This window comes from Papio anubis, chromosome 17 (assembly GCF_008728515.1).
Source record: "Papio anubis isolate 15944 chromosome 17, Panubis1.0, whole genome shotgun sequence".
Classification (NCBI taxonomy): domain Eukaryota; kingdom Metazoa; phylum Chordata; class Mammalia; order Primates; family Cercopithecidae; genus Papio; species Papio anubis.
In genome coordinates this window covers 52,517,079-52,541,946 of record NC_044992.1, presented here as the reverse complement: position 1 = coordinate 52,541,946, position 24,868 = coordinate 52,517,079, and the positions used below count along the sequence as shown (strand labels likewise).

At 41.5% G+C, this 24,868-nt stretch overlaps 1 pseudogene across 1 annotated transcript in view; it reads left to right on the top strand.

Annotated features, from left to right (window-relative positions):
* The window catches only part of LOC101001047, a 62,159-nt pseudogene extending 38,490 nt beyond the window's left edge, over window positions 1-23,669 (top strand). The window contains exons 9-15 of the transcript XR_004179253.1: window positions 10,415-10,486; window positions 11,061-11,135; window positions 16,153-16,271; window positions 18,231-18,481; window positions 18,737-19,997; window positions 20,588-20,692; window positions 23,529-23,669. The product of XR_004179253.1 is annotated as a leucine-rich repeat-containing protein 37A3-like (transcript). The remainder of the gene's footprint in view (window positions 1-10,414; window positions 10,487-11,060; window positions 11,136-16,152; window positions 16,272-18,230; window positions 18,482-18,736; window positions 19,998-20,587; window positions 20,693-23,528) is intronic.
* The last annotated feature ends 1,199 nt before the right edge of the window (window positions 23,670-24,868 follow it).

Genomic DNA, 24,868 nt, shown 5'->3' with positions numbered 1-24,868 from the left:
CAGCGGTAGATGCACAGAAGTGTGCACAGTTGAGGGTATTGTCATCATGCTTTGGTATGTATTGGAACCCTGGCAGCTGCTTCTCAGATTCAGAGAGGCGTAAACATTACAGATGAAAAGAACAACTGGGGTCTGTCCTTGTGGTGATTTAGGGCGGCTGTTTAAATTTGTAATGGTTGAAAAGTCTTGAGATTGTCACACGTAGCAACTCTTATACTTTTCTTCTCAGCTGCAGCTTATTCTTCTCACCTGTGTAACAAGCTCAAGTTGTCTTCTTTTCTCACAGAAGCTCAGCATTTCTTCCTCTGCCCCATAGCATTTTTTCAGTACTTACATTTACTAGGTCCTGTTTAGGTTGTAGGCACCTAAGTACTTATACAAGTGAGATAACATGTCCAAAGTTCTTAGAACAGTGCTTGGCATATGGTAAATGCTCTATACGTGTTACCTCCTATGATACCTCATTTTCATTTTTCCAACAACTCTTGTGATGTGGTTATTATTATCATTTCTATTTTGCAGATGAGGAAGCTGAAACTCAGTATTTAGGTATTTGTTATTGAGGTTCATATATTAATAAGCAGAACCACTTACAGGCTTCTGCAAGTACTTCATCGAGCTCTTAGTTCCCCTGTAATAGAGCCACTTGCTTTGTGTGCATTGTATCTACTAACTTGAATAGGACTTTAGAGCAGTGAGCTCAAGCTTCCTCTGAGAATCCCATGCTTCCGAGCTCCTGGCTGCCCAGCTCTGGGCATCCCTAGGTTCATGTTCACTGGTCACTGCTGGTGTGACATGACGCTGAGCACCGTGGGCACTGTGTCCAGCGACAAGCAGGCACCATACACATGCTCTTTCATTGCTTCCTTAAACGCCTTGTGCTGTAAATGCTACCCAGAAAGGCTCATGCTCATTACTCAAGTCACTTCCACCAGAAAGTGACAGAGCCAGAATTCAAACTCCAGGTCTGCAGATTCCAGGTCCGCTGTTTCTCCTGTTGTTCCTCATTTTCAGGGAGTCTCTTCAAGGTTATTCTCAGGACTTTGATTAAGATAGGCTCACAGCTCGGCATGGTGGCTCATGCCTGTAATCCCACTTTGAGAGGCCAGGTGGATCACTTGAGCTCAGGAGCTCAAGACCAGCCTGGCTAACATGGTGAAACCCCCTGCCTCTACTAAAAAATACAAAACAAACCTAGCTGGGACGGGCAACTATAATCCCAGCTGCTCTGGAAGGCTGAGGCAGGAGAATCACTTCTGAACCCAGGAGGTGAAGGTTGCAGGAGCCAAGATCACACCACTGCACCTGCCTGGCAACAGAGTGATCTCATCTCAAAAAACAAAAAAAAGAAAGAAAGAAAAAAGAAAAAAAATATAGGCTCACTCCATTTCAGATTCTCGACTGCCTCGGAGAGGCCGATGCGGATGCAGTTCGAGGTCTTGTATTGACCAGCTTGGTGTGGGGACATGTGTTTTATGACTCCATGAACCTATACAGATGAGTAAAGAGGTTACTTTCTCCCTTAAGTACATCACACATTGATGAGGGTCTAGGTCATCTGCTTATTTCTTTGACTACCTTCCTCCATGGAACCAGCGTTTTCCTGACCGCCTTTGGGATTCTAGCATGATCATTTTGGGAGTTTGTCTTTTAAATTTAACATGTCACTCTGGCATTAGCTAGCTTGTTAGGGTTTCAGCACATTTAAGACAGTGATGACATGCTCTAGTCCTTTCATCTCTGTCTCCTCAGTTAATAGAAAGGAACGTGAGTCTGCCCTGTCTGGACCTTGAACAGGAAGAATTTGGAGGAAAAAAACACAGGCAAGAAATGTTCTCTTTATTTTGTGAGCTACCTTTGAGGTTCTGTCCCATTGTTCTACAGCAAAGGCTGCAGCAACAAGAGTTTCAGCTTTCCTCATCTATCATATTTTAAAAAATTATTTAGAGCAATACTCTAAACTTTGACCTCTGAGACTGTCTTTGAGGCTAAAACAATCCTTGCCACGCATTTTACTCCCTCTATAAAGATACCAAAAGGCGATGGACTGGGAGCCAGTGCACCTTTAGTTTCATCGTGTAAAATGAAAGACTTGAAACCAGAAATGGAAATGACCGCTCTTACAGTGAATCTAAAAACACTTGAGGTTGTGGCGCTGTGGCTCATGCCCATAATCCCAGCACTTTAACAGGCCAAGATGTATGGATTTGCCATCGTGGTCACAAGATCGCCTGGGCAACAAAGTGGTATCCGGGATCTCTACTTCGCTAAAAGACTTTAAAAGTGGAAACTTAAATATAAAACATTCATATCATTTGTGGTTTGTGGAAAGAGTTGCTGTAGAGTCCTCAAACTCAGTCAAGGAGCCAGTTCCCACTCAGTCTCTCCATGGCCCAGGCACCTAACAAGAAAACAATGCCTTAGAACAGGAGAAATAGAGGGAGAATATCGAGGCTTCTATATTTTATTTCATCAGGGACAAATGCAGATCCCAATGTCATTGGAGAAGAGCTTCCTAGTTCAGAGGTAATGCTGAGCTTAAGGCTATGGATGAGCTGTCAAGAAAGATGCAGGTTGAGAGTGAGATAATTAGGAAGGAAAGATAACAAACTTTGCTAAGTTGTTTTAAGGCGATACGTTTTTTACAGTCCTTATTTTTGGTTGTTTTTAAAAAGAAAGAAACAGGGACTCACTGTGTTACCCAGGTTGGTCTCAAACTCCTGGACTCGTTTTTTTCAGTCTCCCAAAGTGCCAGGCTGCTGCTGATTACAGGCTTTCTGAGTTGCTGTGCCCAGCCTACATTCATTTTAATAGCTGGGAGAGGAAAGGGCAGGGGAAGATAGAGAAGGAGAGGTAGCCAACTTGCACAAAGCCTACCAGTGGTCTTTACAGGTTTTCATGCCAAAAAAAAGTACCTAAGGGTATTTAAAGCCCTAGTTTGAGAATCCATACTTAACCAGTCATGTGGCACCTACATTGTTTCTCTTTGTAACATCATCATCTTATTGAATATTAGTGTTACAGAACAAGTTAATGGCACTGAAACCATCTGGAATAGGAAGAGGAGGGGGATCAGTTGCAGGATCTACTGTGTGGTTCCCGGCCTCGACTCAATTTCCCGACCATGGTCAAGGAAGAGCGGTTCACCCTTTTTCAGTCTGCCAGCATGTTTGTTCTTCTGGCAATTTGGTGCCTTACATGATACAACATGCTTCTTGTGTTTAAATTGAGACATGATCCATACCACCAACGCAGTATTATATAGTGACAATTCAGTGGTGGTTAGTATATTCACAAGGTTGTATGGCAAACACCCACTCATTACCAACCCTGTGTTACTTTTCATCATCCGAAAGAAACATGGTACCCATTAGCCATCACCCCCATTGCTGTCTTCCTCAGGCCCAGGTAAGTACTAAACTACTTTGGGTCCCTATGATTTCCGCCTGTTCTAGATCTTTCATATAAATGAATCATACTGTATGTGGTCTTCTGTGTCTGGTTTTCACAAAGCATGTTGTTTCTATGTCCTCCCATGCTGCAGCATGTATCATTCCTTTATAAGGAAGGAGACCCACGGAGCCATCACTGTATCAGTTCATCCATTCATCACTTAGTGGACATTTGGGTTGTTTCTACTTTTATTCTGGCATTTAAGGAATAATGCTGCTGTGGACATGCATGTACTCGCTTTTGTGTGGACATGTTTTTAATTTAGTGAATCCCTAGCAGAATTGCTAGGATCATAGGGCAACTCTTACGCTTAACTTTTTGAGGACCTGTCAAACTGTCGGCCACAGTGGCTGCTCCATTTTACACTTCCACCTGCAACGTTTGAGGGTTTCAATTTCTCCATGTCTTTGTCAACACTGTCGTTGTCTATCTCTTCTCATTGTAGCCATTCCAGTGAGTGTAAAGTAGTATCTAGTATCTCGCTGTGGTTTTTGATGGACATTTCCCTAATGATTTAAGACATTGAGCATTTTTTATGTGTATATGGGCCATTATATATCTTATTTGAAGAAATATTTATTCAAATCCTCTCCCCATTTAAAAAATTGATTTGTCTTTTTATTGAATTACAAGAATTCGGTATATCTTCGGGACACTCTGGATATTAGACCTTAACAGATAATTTGCCTGTGTTTTCTCTCATCCTGTGAGTTCTGTGACTTTCTTGACAGTGTCCTTTGATGCACAAAAGTTTTTAATTTTCATAAAATCTAATTTATCTTTTTTCCTTTGGTTGTTTGTACTTTTGGGGTCATGTTTGTGTATAAAATGTTTTATTCTTCTTTAAGAAGGTTCAGGGTTTGGTTTTAAATCAGGCTGTGTACCTTTCATTAGTCTGACATTCCTTTCACCATGTCAGGCTACCTTTAGCTAGTAATAGTTCATTAAAGTCAAAAGACAAAATTGTTTTAAAAGAAAAAAAAAAATCAGTTTGGAGAAGAAAAAACTGTTGTCTAATTTAGGGTCATGAGATTTACTCCCTTACTCCCATGTTTTCATGTAAGAGTCTTATCATTTGACTCTTACATTTAGGTATTTGACATATTTTGCATTAATTTTTATAATTGTGTGAGGTGTAGGGGGTCCACCTTCATTATTTTGCCACATAGATGTTCAGTTGTTCCATCACCATTAAAAAAAACAAAAAACAACAACAAAAAAACCACCATTATTTCCACACTGAATTGTTTTAGCACCCTTGTCAAAAATCAATTTGCCATAAATACGAGGGTTTATTTCTGGGTTGTCAATTCTATTCTGTTAATTTATTTGTCTGTCCACATTCCAGTATCACACTGTGATTACTGTAGATTAGATTTGGGTTTTGAAATTGGGACATTTGAGTCTTCCCACTTTGTTATTTTGCAAGATTATTTTGCTATTTTGGGTGCCTTAAATTGCCATAGAATTTTAGAACTAGCTTGTAACTTTCTGGAAAGAAGCCAGCTGGGATTTTGATAAGAATTGTGCTGACAATAGCAAAGACATGTAATCAGCCTAAATGTCCAACCTAAATGTTATGTTATTCCAATACTTTTCCAATACTTATTCCAATACTTTGCAACATATACGGTTTTTTGAAAGAGTATATGTTAGCCAGGCACAGTGGCTCATGCCTATAATCCCAGTACTTTGGGAGGCCGAGGCGGGCAGATTGCCTGAGATCAGGAGTTAGACACCAACCTGGCCAACATGGTGAAACCCCATCACTACTAAAAGTACAAAAATTAGTGGGGCGTGGTGGCAGGCGCCTGTAATACCAGCTACTCAGGAGGCTGAGGCAGGAACATCGCTTGAACCCGGGAGGTGGAGGTTGCAGTAAACCGAGGTCACGCCATTGCACTCAAGCCTGAGCAACAAAGCAAGACTCCAAGGGAGATGGGGTTTCAGCATGATCAGGTTGGTCTCGAACTCCTGACCTCAGATGATCCACCTGCCTCAGGCTCCCAAAGTGCTGGGATTACAGGCATGAGCCACTGTGCCCAGCCAATAAATGAAAACTTTAACTCAACAACAACAACAAAAAAAAGTAATGAAACCATAAATCAGTTTGAAGAATCCTGCTATTATTATCTGATCCATGTTTACAGAATACTCTGTTGAATTTGGTTTTGCCGGATTTTGTCAAGCATTTTTCCATCTACATTCGTAAGAGATACTGGTCTGTAATTTTTTGTGTGTGATGTCTTTAGTTTGGATATCAGGGTAATATCACCCTCATAGAGTAAGTTAGGAAATGTTCTCTCCTCATCTATATTTTGAAAGACTTTATGAAGGATCCGTGTTAATTCTTCTTTAAGTATTTTGTAGAGTCACCAGTGAAGCTGTCTAGTCTTTAGCTTTTCTTTGTGGAAGGTTTTTTGATTATTACCTCAATCTCTTTACTTGACATAGGTCTGTCTATTCAGATTTTCTGTTTTTTCCGAGTCAGTTTCAGTAGTTTATATTTTTCTGGTATTGTGTCTATTTCATCCAGGTTATCTAATTATTAGCACATACTGTTATATATATATATAATCCTTTTTATTCATATAGTCCTTTTTATGTCTGTAAGATCAATAGTAATGTCCCTTCTTTCATTCCTTATTTTAATAATTTGGTCTTCTGTATTTTTTTCTTGGTCAGTCTAGCTAAAGGTTTGTCAGTTTTGTTGATATTTTCAAAAAACCAACCTTTAAGTATGTCGATTTTATCTACTGTTTTTCTATTCTCTACTTCACTTATTTCTTCTCTAATATTTATTATTTCCTTTCTTTGGGTTCAGGTTGCTGAGAGCTTTTTTCCCTAGTTTCTTCCAGTGGAAGTTTAGCTGCTTGACTTGAGATTTTTTTAATATTTGTGTGCTGAGTGCAGTGGCTCATGCCTGTAATCCTAGCACTTTGGGAGGCTGCGGTGGGAGGATTACTTGAGCCCGGGAGTTCAAGGCCAGGTGGGGCAACATATTGAGACCTCATCTCTACAAAAAATTTAAAAATTAGCTGTGCATGGTGGCACATGCCTGTAGTCACAGCTACTCAGGTGGCTAAGGCAGGAGGATCTCTTGAGCCCGGGAGGTCAGGGCTGCAGTGTGCCATGATTTTGCCACTGCACTCCAGCCTGGGAAACAGAGTGAAACCCTGTCTTGGAAAATGAAAAATAAAAAAACAAAATGTTTGTGGCCAGATGCAATGGTGCGTACCTATAATCCCAGTACTTTGGGAGACCAAGGAAGGAGGATTGCTTGAGGCCAGGAGTTGGAGACCAGCCTGGGGAAGATAGTGAGACCCCATCTCTAGAAATTTTTTTACAGTTAGTCGAGTATGTTGGTGCACACTTGTGGTCTCAGCCTCATCTTAATTATATAAGGTTGTAGTTCAGATTAATACCAACTTTGTTTTAATAGTATATAAAAACTTTGCTTCTCTAAAGTTCCACTCTCACCCCCTCCTTTATCCTGTTATTGTCACACATTACATCTTTATACACTTTATGTTCATCAACTAGATTTATAATTATTGCAAGTTTATAACTATTGCATGCAACTAGATTTTTAATTATTGCAATTATTTATAATTATGCAAGTATCTTTTTTTCTTATTATTTTTTCTTTCTTTTGGGACAGAGTCTCGCTCTGTTGCCCAGGCTGGAAGTGCAGTGGCACAAACTTGACCCGCTGCAACGTCTGCCTCCCAGGTTCAAGCAATTCTAGTGCCTCAGCCTCCTGAGTAGCTGGGACTGCAGGCACGCAACACCACACCCAGCTAATTTTTGTATTTTTAGTAGAGACAGGGTTTCACCATGTTTGCCAGGCTGGTCTCAAACTCTTGACCTCAAGTGAGCCTCCAGCCTCAGCCTCCCAAAGTGCTGGGATTACAGGCCTAAACCACTGCGCCTGGCCAGTGCTTTTTATTTATTGGTGCAGATTCACATTAGTATTTATTTATTTATTTATTTATTTATTTATTTGAGATGGAGCCTCGCTCTGTCGCCCAAGCTGGAGTGCAGTGGTGTGATCTCAGCTTACTGCAACCTCTGCCTTCCGGGTTCAAGTGATTCTCTTGCCTCAGCTTCCCGAGTAGCTGGCGCCTGCCACCACACTCAGCTAATTTTTGTATTTTTAGTAGAGATGGGGTTTCGCCGTGTTAGCCAGGATGGTCTCGATCTCCTGACCTCATGATCTGCCTGCCTCAGCCTCCCAAAGTGCTGGGATTACAGGTGTGAGCCACCGTGCCCAGACTTTGGTTAAATTTCTAGAGTTCTGAAAAAGTTTATTCTGGTCAATTTTTTGTTTGTGCGTGTGTGCCATTTTTTTGGTTGCTGTCGCTTTTATGGTGGGATGAATTTCTGGATGTCTTTATTCCACCATTTTCACTGATGTCATTTACAACATGGTTTTAAATCTCTAAAGGCTCACAGGGCACGTGCCTGTATTCCCAGATCTCAGGAGGCAAAGGGAAGAAGGATCCTGAGCCCCAGGAATTCGGGCTGTAGCAAGGCGCCGCATTGGGCACCCCCACTAAGTTCAGCATCAGTATGGTGACCTCCTGCAAACAGACCACCGGGTTGCCTACAGAAAGGGGTGTACCAGCCCCATTCGGGAAAATGGAGCAGGTCAGAACTCCCATGATCACACCATGGACAGACCTAATTTCATTTAACATGAACATGATTAGGGAAAGACATAAAATCTTTTTGCTCTATCACCCAGGCTGGATGCGTGGTTTATCCTCGGCTTCACTGCAACCTCCTCTCCGGGTTCAAGCACTGCCTCAGCCTCCTCAACAGTTGGAACTACAGGCAAGCGTGGCTGCAAACTGCTAATGAGAAACTGTAATTTTCACAGAGTAAGTCTCCCAGAGGAGAAGAAGGTTGAAAGGTACGTACTAGTCTTCAAAATTGCTGGGCCCAGTGGTTTCCTCACCAAAGCACTTTGGGAGGTCAAGCATGATCACTGAGATCAGGAGTTCAAGACCAGCCTGGCTAACATGGTGAAACTCCATCTCTACTAAAACACAAAAAATTAGCTTTCAGGCATGGTGGTCCGCGCTCACCGCCCCAGCTATTTGGGAGACTGGAGGAAGGAGGATTACTTGACAAAGTGAAGCCAAGATCACGCCACTGCACTCCAGCCTGGTCAATGGAGCGAGACCCTCATTTGGTGGGGAGGGGAGAGGAGAAAGGAAAGAAATAAAATAGAGAGAAAGAAGGAAGGGGGAGGGAGGGAAGGAAGGAAAAAGAGAAAGAAAGAGAAAGAATGAAGAACGAAAATAAAAATTTTTTTAAAAGTAAGGTTAAAGTAAACCCTTTTTCTTCATACAGATTGAACACACGAGTTCAAATCACAGCTTTGCTGCTTAATAGCTTGGTGACTTAGACAAGTTATATAACCTCTCTGTGCCTCAGTTTCCTCATTTAAAATAGGGCACAATATCTACATAAGGTTATCGAGAATTAAATGTGAAATGCTAATCACAAATACCTTGGCAACCCAGTAGATACTCAAATTGTGAATAATTATTATTTGAATAATTTCAGCAGAAGCAATAATGATGATTCTTTTGCTAAATTTAAAGGCAGATTTTCTATTTCTTCCTGTTTCTTTCTTTCTTTTCTTGTTCACTTAAAAGAACAAAAGAAAAACGATTCCAGCATTTTGGAATAAAATTTGCATCAAACTCAATGGCCCATTTTATTGACATAAAAACAGAATGTCATTTGTTTATTCAATAAACATTTACAAATGCCTAATACATTTCAGACATCATACACAGGGATGACAGGCATGGTGGTGGCACCTGTAATCCCAGCTACCGGGAGGCTGAGGCAGGAGAATTGCTTGAACCCGGGAGGTAGAGATTGCAGTAAGCCGAGATTGTGCCACTGCACTCCAGCCTGGGTGACAGAGTGAGACTTCATCTAAAAAAAAAAAAAAAAAAAAATTGTGGTCTGTGCCCTCAAGGAGCTCATAGTCCGGGAGACTGACAAGTGGCAGGTGATTACATGCAATGTAAGAAAGACTGTGATGTCATACAAGAAGAAAGTGGGAGTATGGTTTTGACCAGTTCCTCCTGTTAGATTTATTCCTTTTTCTTTGGCTATAAAGCAAAAGAATTGGTCCTATTTTTTTTAACTGTGCAAATTAAACCATAAATTTTAAAAACTTTATAAAGATAAAAGACAAGCAGCCAGCTGCAGTGGCTCACGCCTGTAATCCTAACAGTTTGGGAGGCTGAGGCAGGTAGATCACCTGAGGTCAGGAGTTCAAAACCAGCCTGGCCAACATGGTGAAACCCCGTCTCTATTAAAAATACAAAAATTAGCTGGGCATGGTGGCGGGCGCCTGTAATCCCAGCTACTTGGAAGGCTGAGGCAGGACAGGAGAATCGCTTGAACCTGGGAGGTGGAGGTTGCAGTGAGCCGAGATTGAGTCATTGCATTCCAGCCTGGGCAACAAGAGCGAGACTCCATCTCAAACAAAAAAAATAAAATAAAATAAATAAATAAATAAATAAATAAATAGATAGATAAATAAAAAATGAACAACTTGAATTGTGATGAGCAACTTGAATTATGGAGGACGCTAGAAATAGTGTTTGCTACACAGTCAGGACTTCCTACCAACATAGTCACTTGTAGGGTTTTTGACCTGAAAAGTTCTGTGGCATATTTTTTCTTTGCTATCCACTTTTTTTTACCTTGTAGTTCTTCCCCTTGTTCTCTCCTCTACTTTATCTTCTAGAGACCTGGGTAGTTCCCAGAGGAATAGCGCTTTATGGAGTCTAATGGTGATTGATTAGATAAAAACAGAAAATACCTTTTTCTTTTTTACCTACAAGTTCCATAGCAAAAAATGAATATAAACTTTTCATGCAGTTTCACACATTGAAAATGCAGGTTATTTGAATTCCATTCCATTTTTCAGAATTCTCTATCGCAATCCTCTCACCACTGTTGAAGATCCGTATCTCTTTAAATTGCCAGCATTAAAATATCTGTAAGTGCTATAGTACTCTCATAAGTCATGAGATGATTTATGCTTTTTAAATTTTTATCAAAGCTTAAATATTTTGCATTTAGGCTAAAATGTCATAATTTAAATTTTAACTGGGTTATTGGAAAAAAGTTATTGGCAAAGAAAAAAATTAAAGAGAATGTATAATTGTCAAGACAGCAAGGGAAGAGAACAGTGTTGAAGAACCCATATAGATTTGGAACATGTAGACACATGGAGAAATATTATTTAACCAAGAAAACAAAGGGGAAAAGGTGTTCATTATTTTAAAAATGAAGAAAAGAGTAAATACGATGGTGAATGCAATATGAAAATGAGAAGATAATCATAAAAATGGTGTAAGCTCTGCTCTTGAATATCATTAATTTGATGATGCAAATCAACTTAAATTTCTTTAATAAGAGCTCCCTGGAATTCTACAGCAAATAAACTCTTGAGCTGGCGTGTTTTATAGAGAAGCCAAAATTGAAGTAATCACATGTCCTTGAAATATCTTTTTAAGTACAGAATTTTTTATTGGGGTTCATATCATGAGTGTTTTGGCTTTCTTCTTCAGAGACATGGGAACAACGCAAGTCCCACTTACAACACTTAAGAACATTCTCACGATGACTGTTGAACTGGAAAAACTGTAAGTTATTTTTTTCTTAGATTTATTTTCACTTAGTTGGTTCTTTAGGTTTGTTTTATTATTTTCTTAAGTCAGGTTTATTGAGGTGTAATTTTCATATACTAACATTCACCCTTTTCAAGTGTACAGTTTGATGAGTCTGACAAATGTATAGTTACATAACCACCACCACATTCCCAATATAAAGCATTTCTGATGCCTCAAAAAGGCCCCTCATGTCCCTTTGTAGTCAATCCCCTCCTGGTACCATCAGCCCCTGTGAGCTACTAATCTGATTTCTGTTCCTATACTTTTTACTTTTGCCTTTTCCAGAATGTCTTATAAATGAACTCATATAGCATGTGTTTGGCTTCTTTCACATAGTTTTTTTTTTTTTTTTTTTGAGACATAGAGTCTCACTCTGTCACCCAGACTGCAGTGCAGTGGCATGACCTAGACTCACTGCAACCTCCGCCTCCCAGGTTCAAGCGATTCCTGCCTCAGCCTCCCGAGTAGCTGGGATTACAGGCGCATGCCACCACTCCTGGCTAATTTTTGTATTTTTAGTAGAGACTAGATTTCACAACGTTGGCCAGGGCTGGTTTTGAACTCCTGACCTCAAGTGATCCGCCCGCCTCAGCCTCCCAAAGTGCTAGGATTACAGATGTGATCCACCTCGCCTGGCCTCACTCAGCATAAGATTTTTTGAGATATGCTACCATCCATGTTGTTGCACCTATTACAACAGCTGGCGCTCCATATCTGCAGGTTCCTCATCCATGGATTCAATTAACCATGGATGGAGAATATTTGGAAAAAATAAAATATATAAAACAACAATAAAAACAGTAGAAAATTTAAAATACAGTATAATTATTTACATACCATTTACCCTGTATTAGGTATTTAAAGTATACCTGAGGCTATACACAAACATTATGTCATTTCATATAAAAGACTTCAGCTGTGGACTTTGGTATCTGCAGGGGGTCCTGGAGCCAATCCCCTGCAGACAACGAGGGACAGCTGTTCACTCCTTTTTATTGCTGAGTAGTGTTCCAGTTGTGTGGAAACCCCATCTCTACTAAAAATATGCAAATTAGCCAGGTGTGGTGGCCCACGCCTGTAATCCCAGCTACTCTGGAGGCTGAGGCATGAGAAGTGCTTGAACCTGGGAGGTGGAGGTTGCAGTGAGCTGAGATTGCACCACTGCACTCCAGCCTGGGCGACAGAGCGAGACTCTGTCTCAAAAAAAAAAAGTAAAAAATAAAACTGTTTTCTGAAGAGCAGAAGTTTTTAATTTTGATCAGCTTTAAATAAGCAATTTTTTCTTAAATGGCTTGTGATATTTCATTTCTTACCTAAGAAATCTTAAGAACCTGTTGTCTAATCCAATGTCAAAAAGATTTTCTCCTCATTACATATAAAACTCCTCAAACATATATAAGTCCTCAAACATATACAACTTCTCCCAGAAATTGTATATGTTTAGGTCTATGATCCATTTTGAGTTAATTTGCATATATTATGTGAGGTATCTTTTTTTTTTCAATTTTATTTTTATTTTTAATTTTTTTGTAGAAACGAGGTCTCACTATGTTGCCCAGGCTGGTCTCAAACTCCTGGTCTCAAGTGATCCTCCTGCCTCACCCTCCCAGAGTGCTGAGATTACAGGCATGAGGCACTGTGCCTGGCCTTCTCTGCAGGTTATATATATATATATATATATATATATATGTGTCAGCCAGGTGTGGTGGCACACGCCTGTAGTCCCAGCTACTAGGGAACCTGAGTCAGGAGGATCACTTGAACCCAGGAGGTGGAGGTTGCAGTGAGCCAAGATAGCACCACTGCACTCCAGCCTGGGTGACAGAGCAATACCATGTCTAAAAAAAAAAAAAAAAAAAAAAAAGGTCCTGCAGGGTCCTATTGTGAGTTTGTTACACAATTTCCTGCCACTTAAATGGTGCCACTACCCCACCATATTAAGTAAGCTGAACAGAAACTCACAGTTATGCTAAGGCTGGCCGGAGGGCAGTATGCAGATTAGCATGGAAAGGGCCTTCATTTAGCACTCTGTTCCATTCATTTTGTCACTCTTATCTTCACCACATTGTTGTGATCTGTTTTACTGCCTAGCCTCACTTCCTCAGCCCTCCTGCAGCATCTTCCCTGCCGCTAGATCCCTTCCTCTCTGGATGAAGTCCCCACCAGCTTCTCACTTGGTTCTCTAAGATGCGAGGATCTGTCTTCGCTTTTCTTGACCATTAGTGGATAGAAAAGCTCTCATTCTCTGTAACCATTTGTCACCGGTGGCCATAAAGACATTGAACTAACCCCTTTGCGGGAGTCTATTATTGGAAGTCTTCAGGAGTTTTACACATTGATATACAAAGTAAGTAGGCCAGCCGCGATTTTGAGTCTTGGCTCATGTGTAATGATCTTTAATGCATATTGAAAATTATTCTCAAGTAGGGCATACATACACCATCATGGTGTTCCAAAGTTTTGTCAGTATACTTTTAAAACAACTGGAACAGTTCAGATTGAAGGAGACTAAAGAATCATAAACATCTAAGTGCAATGTTCATGCCGAATGGATTCTGAATTTGTTTAGTTTCATGTTACACTTGACATTGCAAAATGTGTATAATGGACTACATAGTAGACAATGATACAATATTAGTTCCATTGGGTGATAATAGTATTCTGGTTATGTAGGAGAATGCCTTGGTTCTTAGGGGGCCGTACCACTGAAGTATTTAATGGTGAAGGGTCATTATGTCAGTAACTGACTCCTCAAATGGTCATCCAGAAAAATGTATTAGACAATAATGAATAATCGAAAGCAAATGTGGCGGCCAACAATTGTTGATTCTAGATGAAAGTTATACAGGTGTTCATTATATTTGAAATGCAAATGCTTTCCAGCCACCCTAAGGCTTAAAAAAAGAAAAAATAAAACCTTTTAAAAATAAAAAAAAAGTTGGGGGCAGAAAAAGAGCAATGAAACCCGGACTGCCTATAATCCCAGCACTTTGGGAGGCCAAAGAGAGGGTTGTTTGAGCCTCAGAGTTCTGGTGACCAGGCTGGAGTACATGGTGAAACCCCATCTCGCCGGGCGCTGTGGCTCACGCCTGTAATCCCAGCACTTTGGGAGGCCGAGGCTGGCGGATCTGCTGTTGTCAGAGATCGGTGACCACGGTGAAACCCCGCCTCTACTAAAAATACAAAATTAGCCGGGCCGGTTGTGGGCCTGTAGTCCCAGCTACCGAGGCTGAGAGGCAGGAGAATGGCGCGGAACTCCGAGGCGGAGCTTGCAGAGCCGCAGATCACGCTTTACTGCACTCCTGTCGGGCTTGGCTGTGAGCCAGACCTTCGGCCCTCAAAAAAAAAAAAGAAACCCCATCTCTACAAAAAATATACAAACATTGGCCAGGCATGGTGCACACACCAGTTCTAGCTACTCAGGAGGCTGAGGTGGGAGGATCACTTTGAGCACAGGAGGCAGGGCTGCAGTGAGCCGAGATTGTACCCACTGCACTCAGCCTGTGTAAATAGAGTGAGACTCTCGGTCTAAAACAAACAAAAGAAACACCTTTGTGTCAGAGTTAAGGTTGCACAAAATGCTGGGGCAATGGCTCCCTGGGGTCCAACCCATGAAGATCAGAGGCTTCCACTGGACCCAAAGGAATAATACTAGTCACTTGTGATTATTCCTCTGTAGGTTTTAAAAGATGTACAGTCATTCACTGGATGCAGTTTTATCTAAAACTCTATACATTGTACCCTCTAACTCATAGGCTTTCATGTATCCATGAAACACCTTTTCTGTCTCCACAGTCTTAATGTGGCCCCTAATAAAGCCACCCTCTTGGAGGACTCAGAAAAGGCCCCCCACAACCTCTGCAAATAATAATTATGGTAGTTAACTGCTACTGAGCACTCACTGTGTGCCAGGCATTTTTCAGGTATTGATTCATTTAATCCTCAAAACTCATTAGAGGTGGTAGGAATGGTTAAGGTAATGACAACAGAGATTAAAGCAATTTGCCCAAATCTTATACATGAATGGAGCTGGGACGCTTAGTCTGGCTGTGGAATCTGTATTCTTAATGACCATGCTATACTCCCTGAGATTGACCTTTTACTCCAGTTACAGGGATTGTCTTTATCTCTCTGAAACTGCCCCCAATAAGCCATAACAATAAACCACCAATCGCCTTGGTTATCTCTTCTTCCCAAATTTATATTTTGAATAAAAATTCAAACATGCCAGAAAGATGAAAAGAATAGTATAGAATCCAATTGAAAATCAGGCACTGCATGTCATGTCTTCATTTCCTTTAATCTAAAACATCCCTCTACTTTCTTTGATCTTTCATGACATTGGCATTTTTTAAGAGTCAAAGATAGTTGTCTTGTAAATGTCCCACAATCTGGATTTGTCAGTTTCCTCATTTTTGGGAAAAATACTGCATAGGTAATGTATCCTTCCTGCCTCGTAACCGCAGATCGCCTGTAATACTAAATTTGATCACTTGATTAAGGTAATCTTCCAGATCTCTCCATTGTAATTATTTTGCTGGCTGCAGTGGCTCACACTTGTAATCCCAGCACTTCAGAAGGCCAAGGTGGGAGGATTGCTTGAGTCCAGGAGTTCTACACCAGCCTGAGCAACATGGTGAAACCCTGTGACTCTTCTTAGAAGTCTACCTTCTTCCTGTGTACTTTCAGCCCAAAGTGAGACTTTTGAGTTGGGAAGAAATACTTCTGAATTAAACTACTGATCAGTGTCACCCAATTCTAATCCCAACCACCTTTATTCTAGGCATACCGTACTCACTGCCATACTTACTGTTCGGTTGGGTACCTTTGCCTTCCTTCCTATTGGCCTTCTAGTTCCTACCCAACTGTCCAGTCCACAGGCCTCAGTAACACCTTTTCGCCCAGCCCTGTGGTAGCGTTGGCCTGCCTCCTTTACCTTCTCAAGTAACTGCTTTACCACTAATTTATTGTTTTGTGTTTTTATCTGTAGGATCTTACCTAGCCGAATGGCCTGCTGCCTCTGCCAATTTAAAAACAGCATTGAGGTTGTCTGCAAGACAGTCAAGCTGCATTGCAACAGTGCATGTCTGACAAACACCATACATTGTCGTGAGTCCAAATTGCCTGGTGATCAATTGTTACATTATTTTAAGTATTTGTTTTTAAACGTTTTATTTTTAATGATGATAAAATTGTAAGTTAATGATATAATTGCTTTATTTTATTTACTCATTCAGAGTTAAACACCCTCAATTTCTGAACTATTCCCTTGCTGAGAGTCAGGTTCTCAGTTATTATTACAAAATTTAATAATAGAACGGTTCCATATGCACAAAGGACCAAGACAAAGGAATGGGAAGACTAGGGAATAACATTAACATCCACACACTGTGTACTGTGCTCTCTGCTTGGTGCTTTGCCTCCAGTGACAATTTATTCATATAGTGCAATGTAGTTTGTAAACTGGTTTTATATCCATGGGGTCTCAAGTACTCTCTGCCTTACAGGACAGATGTAGATCTGGTTTTGATTTTTTTGTTTTTACAGGTTTATAAGAGTACAAGTGATGCTGTTTTATTTGAAGCCTGAGAGTTTCTGGTTCCATAACCAGAAATTGCTACCTGGCTCTTCTAATGGAATGGAGGGCTTTTCCATGCTTAGACCATCCAACGCTGAACTTGCTCTGAATTCAAACCTTTCCATTCACAGAACAAATGCGCAAGTGCTTTCAGGAGTGTTTCTGTAGATTAGGTTTATTAGCACCAACTTCATGACTTCTAAAATGTGACTGCTTTCATGTCCAGATAGCTTGAATAATAGTATCTATGATATGTGGGGTGGATAATTAATAATGCTATTACTTATATATAAAGACAGTGTTGCTTATTTTTCAAAACTTTTTCTTTTTTTTTTTTTTTTTTTACCAATTATATTCTTCCCTTCTCCCCAAGAGGTGGGCAGAAAAGCATTGGTAATCTCCTTTTACAGATGAGGAAAACAATGACTGGTGTTGGTGCCAAAATTCTGCCAGGTCTTCTGTCCCTCAATTCTGGTTCCTCCCTGCCTCATGTTTCTCCTTTTTTCTCACAATCTTACTTCTTCCCTTCTGACCCTCAGCACCACTCTAAAATACTTTTAATTCTGAAAGAAAACCATGCACACAGGCACACTTGACCTTCATATGCAGTCAGAAGCTTTATTGCCCCAACCAGAATATTAGAGATAAAATGAAGCAAAGTAGTAACTGATAAAGTTGCTTTTTCCTTTCTGCATTTTAGGTCCCTCGGGTAATGTTTATCCAGAAACTGCTGTCATACCATAGATCTGTGTATTTAACAGCATACCATCTGGTAAATTAAAAATTTAACCTACACCTGATCCCGCCCAAATTTTAAGAAAGAATTAGGTGGACACGGTGCTTCTTTTTCCATGTCGTCTTCTGTGATGGGGCTGTTTTACGTGGGAGCAGAGAATGGGGTGGGTGGGTGAGCCGTGCCAGATGAGTCCTGCCCAGCAATGGGAGTGGGCTCTCCATCGCTAGCATCTCCACCCCTTGCCCTCTCAGGAGGACCTTCTTCCATTGCATTCAGCTGTGATGGTAGCAAGAACACGGGCACACTGAGGACAAGGGAGAGAGGGAGCCCTTGCACTCTCTCTCTCTCTGCATGTGGAGGCAGGGACAGCACAGGGTGCACGGAGCAGTCTGCAGGAGAAGCCAGCTCTCATCAGGAAGCACCTTTATCTTCCCCACCTTGGCTTTGACTGGAGCACAGGGCAACTTCGGCCCCTGGGACTGCAACGAATAATCCCCAAGCAGAGTTACTCATGTCACACTCATGGAATGTTCTTGGGTGCAGGGTGGGCTTGCCGTTTCTTTCTAAAAGACGCTCTTTTCTCCCTTTGTTAAGCTGCCTTCGCTTCATAGGTTTATAGGATTGGGTGTGTGTTTCTCCCTCTGAATGGCACTAATGTTTGCTGACTCCTACTCTGTGTGACTGGTGTACAGCCGACTGGATGTATGCCATCCATCACTTTCATGATCAAAGCAGTCTCTTTCTTTTTTCACAGCTGAAGAAGCATCTGTAGGAATCCAGAAGGTCGTTTAGCAGCATAAGTCCGAAGAAGCACACACGAGCACTGAGCTGACTATTGAGCCGAGGTGCCCTCAGACAGCAGTGGCATCAATCCGCTTTGAGTGAGCAGCTAGACACCAATGACGACTTAGAGGAGGTTAATAGCACTCAAGTTACATCTGTCAGATTTTCAGCAGGAACGACGCGGAATCAATATTGTTACCGCTCACTAACCGTTTTGCAAATGTGCAAGATCGCGATAGGCCCCTGAGTATTTTGAAAACAATACAAACAGCCCTTTCTCTTCAACCTGCATCCAACTCAACTTATGAAAAATAAATTGAGAAAGCTATATTTGCTAGAAAAGATACTAGATGAAAAACAAGAAAAAAAAATCAATGAAGTTGTAAAGGAAGAAAACCATGCTTATGCAGTCCAGCCTTCTAGGTAAATAAATTTAAACGCCACAAATATTTGAAAATTAAACCCGTCCAACCACAGGAAAACAGCCTGGCAAAGATTCAAAGTGTAGGCAAATAACCTGCAGAGATGGAACAGAGTCCTCACGGGCCCAAGGAGCATCCAGAAAAGGCACTTCAAAGAGGTGGGAAAGCAGAGCACCAGGAGGGAAGAGGGTGCGCAGGCATTTGTGGAGAGCGCTGCCCAAGAAAAAAGGCTCGGGAGCCCGGTCTCAAGGGAGCTGGAACAGCCTCACACAGAGCAGGGGCGCGAGAAGTTAGTGGGAAACACCGTCTACACCAAGCCTTCGTTCACCCAAGAGCGTAAGGCGGCAGTCTCCTCTGTGCTGAAACCCTTCTCCATGGGTGAGCCTTCTGCCTCCACCCCTGTAAAAGCCCTACCTGAGGTCAGAGACAGATCGAAAGACTTAACCCACGCCATTTTCATTTTAGAAAATGCAAAGGCTAGAGTTAAAACAATGAAGGCTGGTAAACCTTCCAGAAAAAAATACCGCTTTCATAAAACTGGCTCCCGTGTGGCCCACAGAACACCCAAGGCCAAAATGATTAGGAAGTTGAGAAAGGAAGGTTATCTCGATAGACTGATGCTCGCAAACAGGCCGCTGTTCTCTGCAGCGAAGAGCCTCATAAATTCCCTTTCACAAGGGGCTTTTTCATCCTTAGGAGACCTGAGTCTTCAACAAAACCCTTTTCTGGAAGGATTTGCTCCTTCAGAACGTTTTACAGAAAACACTAATGTAAAAGACACAGCTGCAAGAAATGCCTTTGAAGAAAACGTTTCTATGGAAAACACTACTATGCCAGAAGGTACCATCTCTGAAAACACAACCTACAATCCTCCTCCTGAGGCAGATTCCGCTGGGACTGCGTTCAACTTAGGGCCAACTGGTAAACAAACTGAGACAAAATGGGAATACAACAACGTGGGCACTGACCTGTCCCCCGAGCCCAAAAGCTTCAATTACCCGTTGCTCTCATCCCCAGGTGATCAGTTTGAAATTCAGCTAACCGAGCAGCTACGGTCCCTCATCCCCAGCGAGGATGTGAGAAGGTTCATTTCTCATGTTATCCGGACCTTGAAGACGGACTGCTCTGACACCCATGTGCAACTGACCTGTGCCAAGCTCATCTCCAGGACAGGCCTCCTGATGAAGCTTCTCAGTGAGCAGCAGGAAGTAAAGGCGTCCAAGGCAGAATGGGATACGGAACACTGGAAAACTGAGAACTATATTAATGAGAGCATGGAAGCCCAGAGTGAACAGAAAGAGCAGAAGTTGAGTGAGGTAAGGACCACACAGAAACATGAGACCCAGATTTCCCATCATCTAGCATATGCCAGGAAAGTGCCCACACAGGAGAACCCGGGACGCCCAGGCCATAGCTTGTCTTGGTCATGTAACTTTGGCCATGACAGTGATCTCCCACTTGACTTATTTGGAGAGTGAAATAGATTAGTGCACAAGATGAACTGTAGGCCGGGGGTGGTAGCTCACATCTGTAATCCCAGCACTTTGGGAGGCCAAGGTGGGTGGATCACTTGAGGTCAGGAGTTTCAGACCAGCTTGGCCAACATAATGAAACCCTGTTGCCATAAAAAATACAAAAATTAGCTGGGTATGGTGATACATGCCTGTCCCAGCTACTTGGGAGGCTAAGGTCGGAGGATCACCTCAGCCTAGGGAGGTCAAGTCTGTAGTAAACTGTGATCACAACAGTGTACTCTAACCTGGGTGACAGTGAGATCTTGTCTTTATTTTGTTGAGACAAAAATAAATAAGAACCTGTAAGCTACTCACCTGGAATACTGGGGTTTTGAAAAGTTAGTTTTCATTCTGGTTTTTTTTTTTTAATTAATCTTTCCTTTTTTTTTCAGCTCACAAAAGAAGTTCCAGGATATGGCTATAACAACAAACTCATCTTGGCAATATGTGTGACTGTAACACTGATTATTTTGATTACAATTTTCTGCCTCATTGAGGTAAGGACAAAAATTAATTCAGGTTTTCAGAATGCAGTCCTGTCTTTGTGTGGATTCAGAGCCCACAAACGCAAAACCAAAGCCGCTTTCCCACCTGCTGCTACTTGACATTCTTCTTCAGTCGTTTAAGGTTGAGATATGCTTTGTTCTTTTACTGTAGTGTATATTCTAGGGTTTTTAAAGGATCCTCACTTCCAGGAGAGCTCTGTGAATTGAAAACAAGTGAATCCCGCTAGATTATTTTAAGAAGTTAAGTTGATATAATAGCAAAATTTCTCCCTCCCAAAATGATGTCAACAACTAGATGTACTCACCAAGTCACCCTTACTCTGCCACTCATTTATTTCCTTGTTGCTGAAATGATGAGAGACGTATAATCTCCACCTCACGGAGTTGTCATCACCCTGGAGAGGAAGGAGACAGCCAAAAGAGAGAAGTATTGTCTTGTAGACTTATTAGGTTCACACAGTATCATCCTTCTCCAGTGTGTAAGGCGTTGTCTAAATAGGTCCAGTTAAAGCGCTACAGGGTAGCCATCTTTTAAAAAAATTGTTGGCCACATTTTTAAGTTCTCAGGGGAGGGGGAATGTCTCATACTCCAGCCCTCCTGAGCCTAGGCCCTCTGTGAGATGTGTCACCATTTCTTGGAGACCATGTGAGACATTCCCCCTCGGATCAGAGATGCTCAACCTGCATCAACATATCTAAAGCCTACATCTGGCTACTCTGGGGCGAGTCCTGTTCACAGTGCCCATTCCTGGAGCTTGCCTCTGTTTGCCTTTTGTTCGATTACATGATGTATTACTTTTCCCAACAGGCCAGTGCTAGCATTTTGGAAGTGATTTAATAAGCTGGCACCGTTGACGCTATGCTACCAGTCCAACCTTATTTGCCTCATTTACCATTTCCATTATTGTGGCAGCCCTCCATTCCAGCCAGAGCAGCCCCTCACCATACCCCAGTCACACCATCCGCATTTCTGCTTTTGTCTGTGCATCTGTCCATCTAAAATGGCCTTATTTCACTCTGCCTGTGGGAGTCCCATGAATCTCTCCAAAGCCAACTCAAGTTCATCTTCATGCTTGAAACCTTCCCTGACTATTCCGGCCCTCCTGAGCCTAATCCCTTTGTGAGATTTGTCACCATTTCTTGGACACCATATGAGAGGCTGAAGTGGGAGGATTGCTTGAGTCCGGAAGGTCGAGGATGCAGTGAGCTCTGGTCATACCACTGCACTCTAGCCTGGGCAACAGAGCGAGACCCTGTCTCAAAAACAGCCACCACCAAAAACTATCTTGGGATTTTAATAGGATTACTTTAAATTTGTAGATTAATTTGAGAATTGATATCTGTACAACATTCTAGGAATGAGCTATCTCATGTCATGTGTTCATTTCTTGTTAATGTCTTTCAAAAGAGTTTTAGGGTTTCCGTCATGTAGATCTTACACATCTTTTGTTAGATAAAAGATCTTTGTATTTCTGTTCCTAAATACTTCATACATTTGCATTGCCATTGTAAATGGGATCTTTCTTCCATTTTCTAATTGGTGGTACATCTGAAAATATTTGAGATTTGTGTGCTGCTCTCTTGATTTTGTTTCTAGCCACCGTACTGAATTCTCATATTACTTCCACTAAAATCTTAGTTGATTCTCTTAGGCTTCTTTGGCTGTCTAACATTTATCATTTCATATGCAAATAATGATAGTTTTGTCTCTTCCTTTTCAATACTTATATTCTTTCCTTTCCGTTTTCCTTTCCTTTCTTTTTTTTTTCTTTCTCAGGGCCTTGTTGTCACCCAGGCTGGAGAGCAATGGTGTGATCTAGCTAACTGTAACCTCAAACTCCTGGGCTTAAGGGATCCTCCTGCCTCAGCTTCCAGAGTTGCTGGGACTACAGGCAGGCAGCTAATTTTTTAAAAAAATTGTTTTTAATGTTGCCCCAGGCTGGTTTTCCAGCCACTTTAGAGGAAGGACTCGGGTTTCCTTTTTTTTTCTCCTACTTTTAAGAGTTTTTTTTTATGAGGAATTGTCCGTTGAATGTTAGCTAAAACAGTCAATAGAATGTATTAAGTGCCAGCTACACGCAAGACCCTAAGTTAGATACAATCAGCCCTCTTCATCAGCAGGTCCACATCTTCAGATTCAGCTGGGTGAGGCTGAATACTTGAAAAAAGAAACGAAAATACAAATAGAAAGTATAACAACTCTCACCATTGTACAATATCGATACATTTTATTAGTGATGACTTAAAGTACATGGGACCAGGCACGGCGATTCACACTTGTAATCCCAACACTTTGGGAGCCCAACCTGGGCAGCATAGTGAGACCTTGTCTTTACTAAAAATAAAAATAAAAATAAAAAATTGGCCAGGTGTGGTGGTATGCACCTGTAGTCCCAGCTACTCAAGAGGCTGAGGTGGGCAGATCACTGGAGCCCAGGAGGTTGAGGCTGCAGTGAGCTTGATTGTGATACTGCACTCCAGCCTGAGCGACAGAGGGTGATCCTATCTCTAAGTAAGTGAATAAAGGATTTGGGGGGATGTGTGTTAGTTATATGCAAATACTGCATCATTATATACAAGGGATTGAGCATCCACAGATTCTGGTATGGTGTGGGGGCGGTATCCTAGAACCAGTCCCCCGCAAGATAGCAAGGATGACTGAACTGTGGAAGAATCAAAGCTCTGTTGAACAGCATACAATTCCTGTCTTCAAAAAAGTTATCTCATCAGGTAGATGAGACTTATAATGAATAAAAGGAATGAATACAGATTTGGAGATAGTGGTTGTTGTGATGGATAATCTTAATTGTGTTTTCTTCCAAAACAGATTCATTCGAAGAAGAGAAGGGCATCAAAGGAAGATAACTTGAGCCCAAGCTAAGTCGTCTGGATGGCCTGGAGCCATGTTTGAAAAATTTTATTGTTAAGTATTGTTTTTTACTGATTAAATCAATGATAACATTCTTTACTTTGTGGTTGTGTTACTCAAAACAAGGATTTTTAACAATGATAAAAATAAAGCTTGTTAGATCATTTTTAATGTAATAAATTGCTTCCTGAAGATTTGATTAAAGAGAAAACTAGGCCAATCTAAGCAGAGTCCAAATGAAGTAGAAGGTCCATAGAGAATAGGGGAAAAAAGGAAGTTGTGGAACCACAGATACAGTAAAAGGAAAAAATTGGCCGGGTGCAATGGCTCACACCTATAATCCCAGCACGTTGGGAGGCTGAGGTGGGTGGATCGCTGGAGCCCAGGAGTTAGGGCAACATGACAAAACTCCCATCTCTACAAAAAAAAAAAAAAAAAAAGGGCAACATGACAAAACCATCATCTCTACAAAAAATACACAAACAAAAAACATTAGTCAGGCATGGTGGTGTGCACCTGTAGTCCTAGCTACTTGGTAGGCTGAGTTGGGAGTATCGCTTGAACTTGGGAGGTGGAGGTTGCAGTGAGCTGAGATTGAGCTGTTGCACCCCAACCTGGGTGACAGGGTGAAAGAGTGAGACCCTGTCTTTAAAAAAAAAGAAGAAGAAAGAAAATAAAAGAAATTTACTTAATTAATCTATTTTTGTGACAAGGTCTGTTTCTGTCTCCCAAGCTGGAGGACAATGGCAGAATCACAGCTCACTGCAGCCTCAAACTCCTCGGCTCAAGGCATTCTCCTGCCTTAAAGGCCTCCCAAAGTGTTGGGATTACAGGAATAAGCCACTGGGAGGCTAGATTTTTTTTGAAACAAAGTTTGGCTCTGTCACCCAGGTTGGAGTGCAGTGGTACCATATCCGCTCGCTGCAAACTCTGCCTTCTGGGCCTAAATGATCCTCCTGCCTCAGCTTCTCAAGTAGCTGAACTACAGGCACGTGCGCCTGGCTCATTTTTGTATTTTTTGTAAAGAAGGGGTCTTGATATGTTGCCCAGGCTGGTCTTGAATTCCTGGGTTAAAGTGATCCACCCACCTTGGCCTCCCAAAGTGCTGGGATTACAGGTGTGAGTCACCACGACTGGCCAAAAAAATGTTAAGTGTTAAAATCAAAAAGAAAATTCACCAAGCTATTTTGCAGATTTTTCTGGAGAGATATAGATACAGAGATATACATATACGGAGAGAGATAAAGATATACAGATAGTTCTGGACTGCACACCTTATGATAAAATAGTATCGGTTG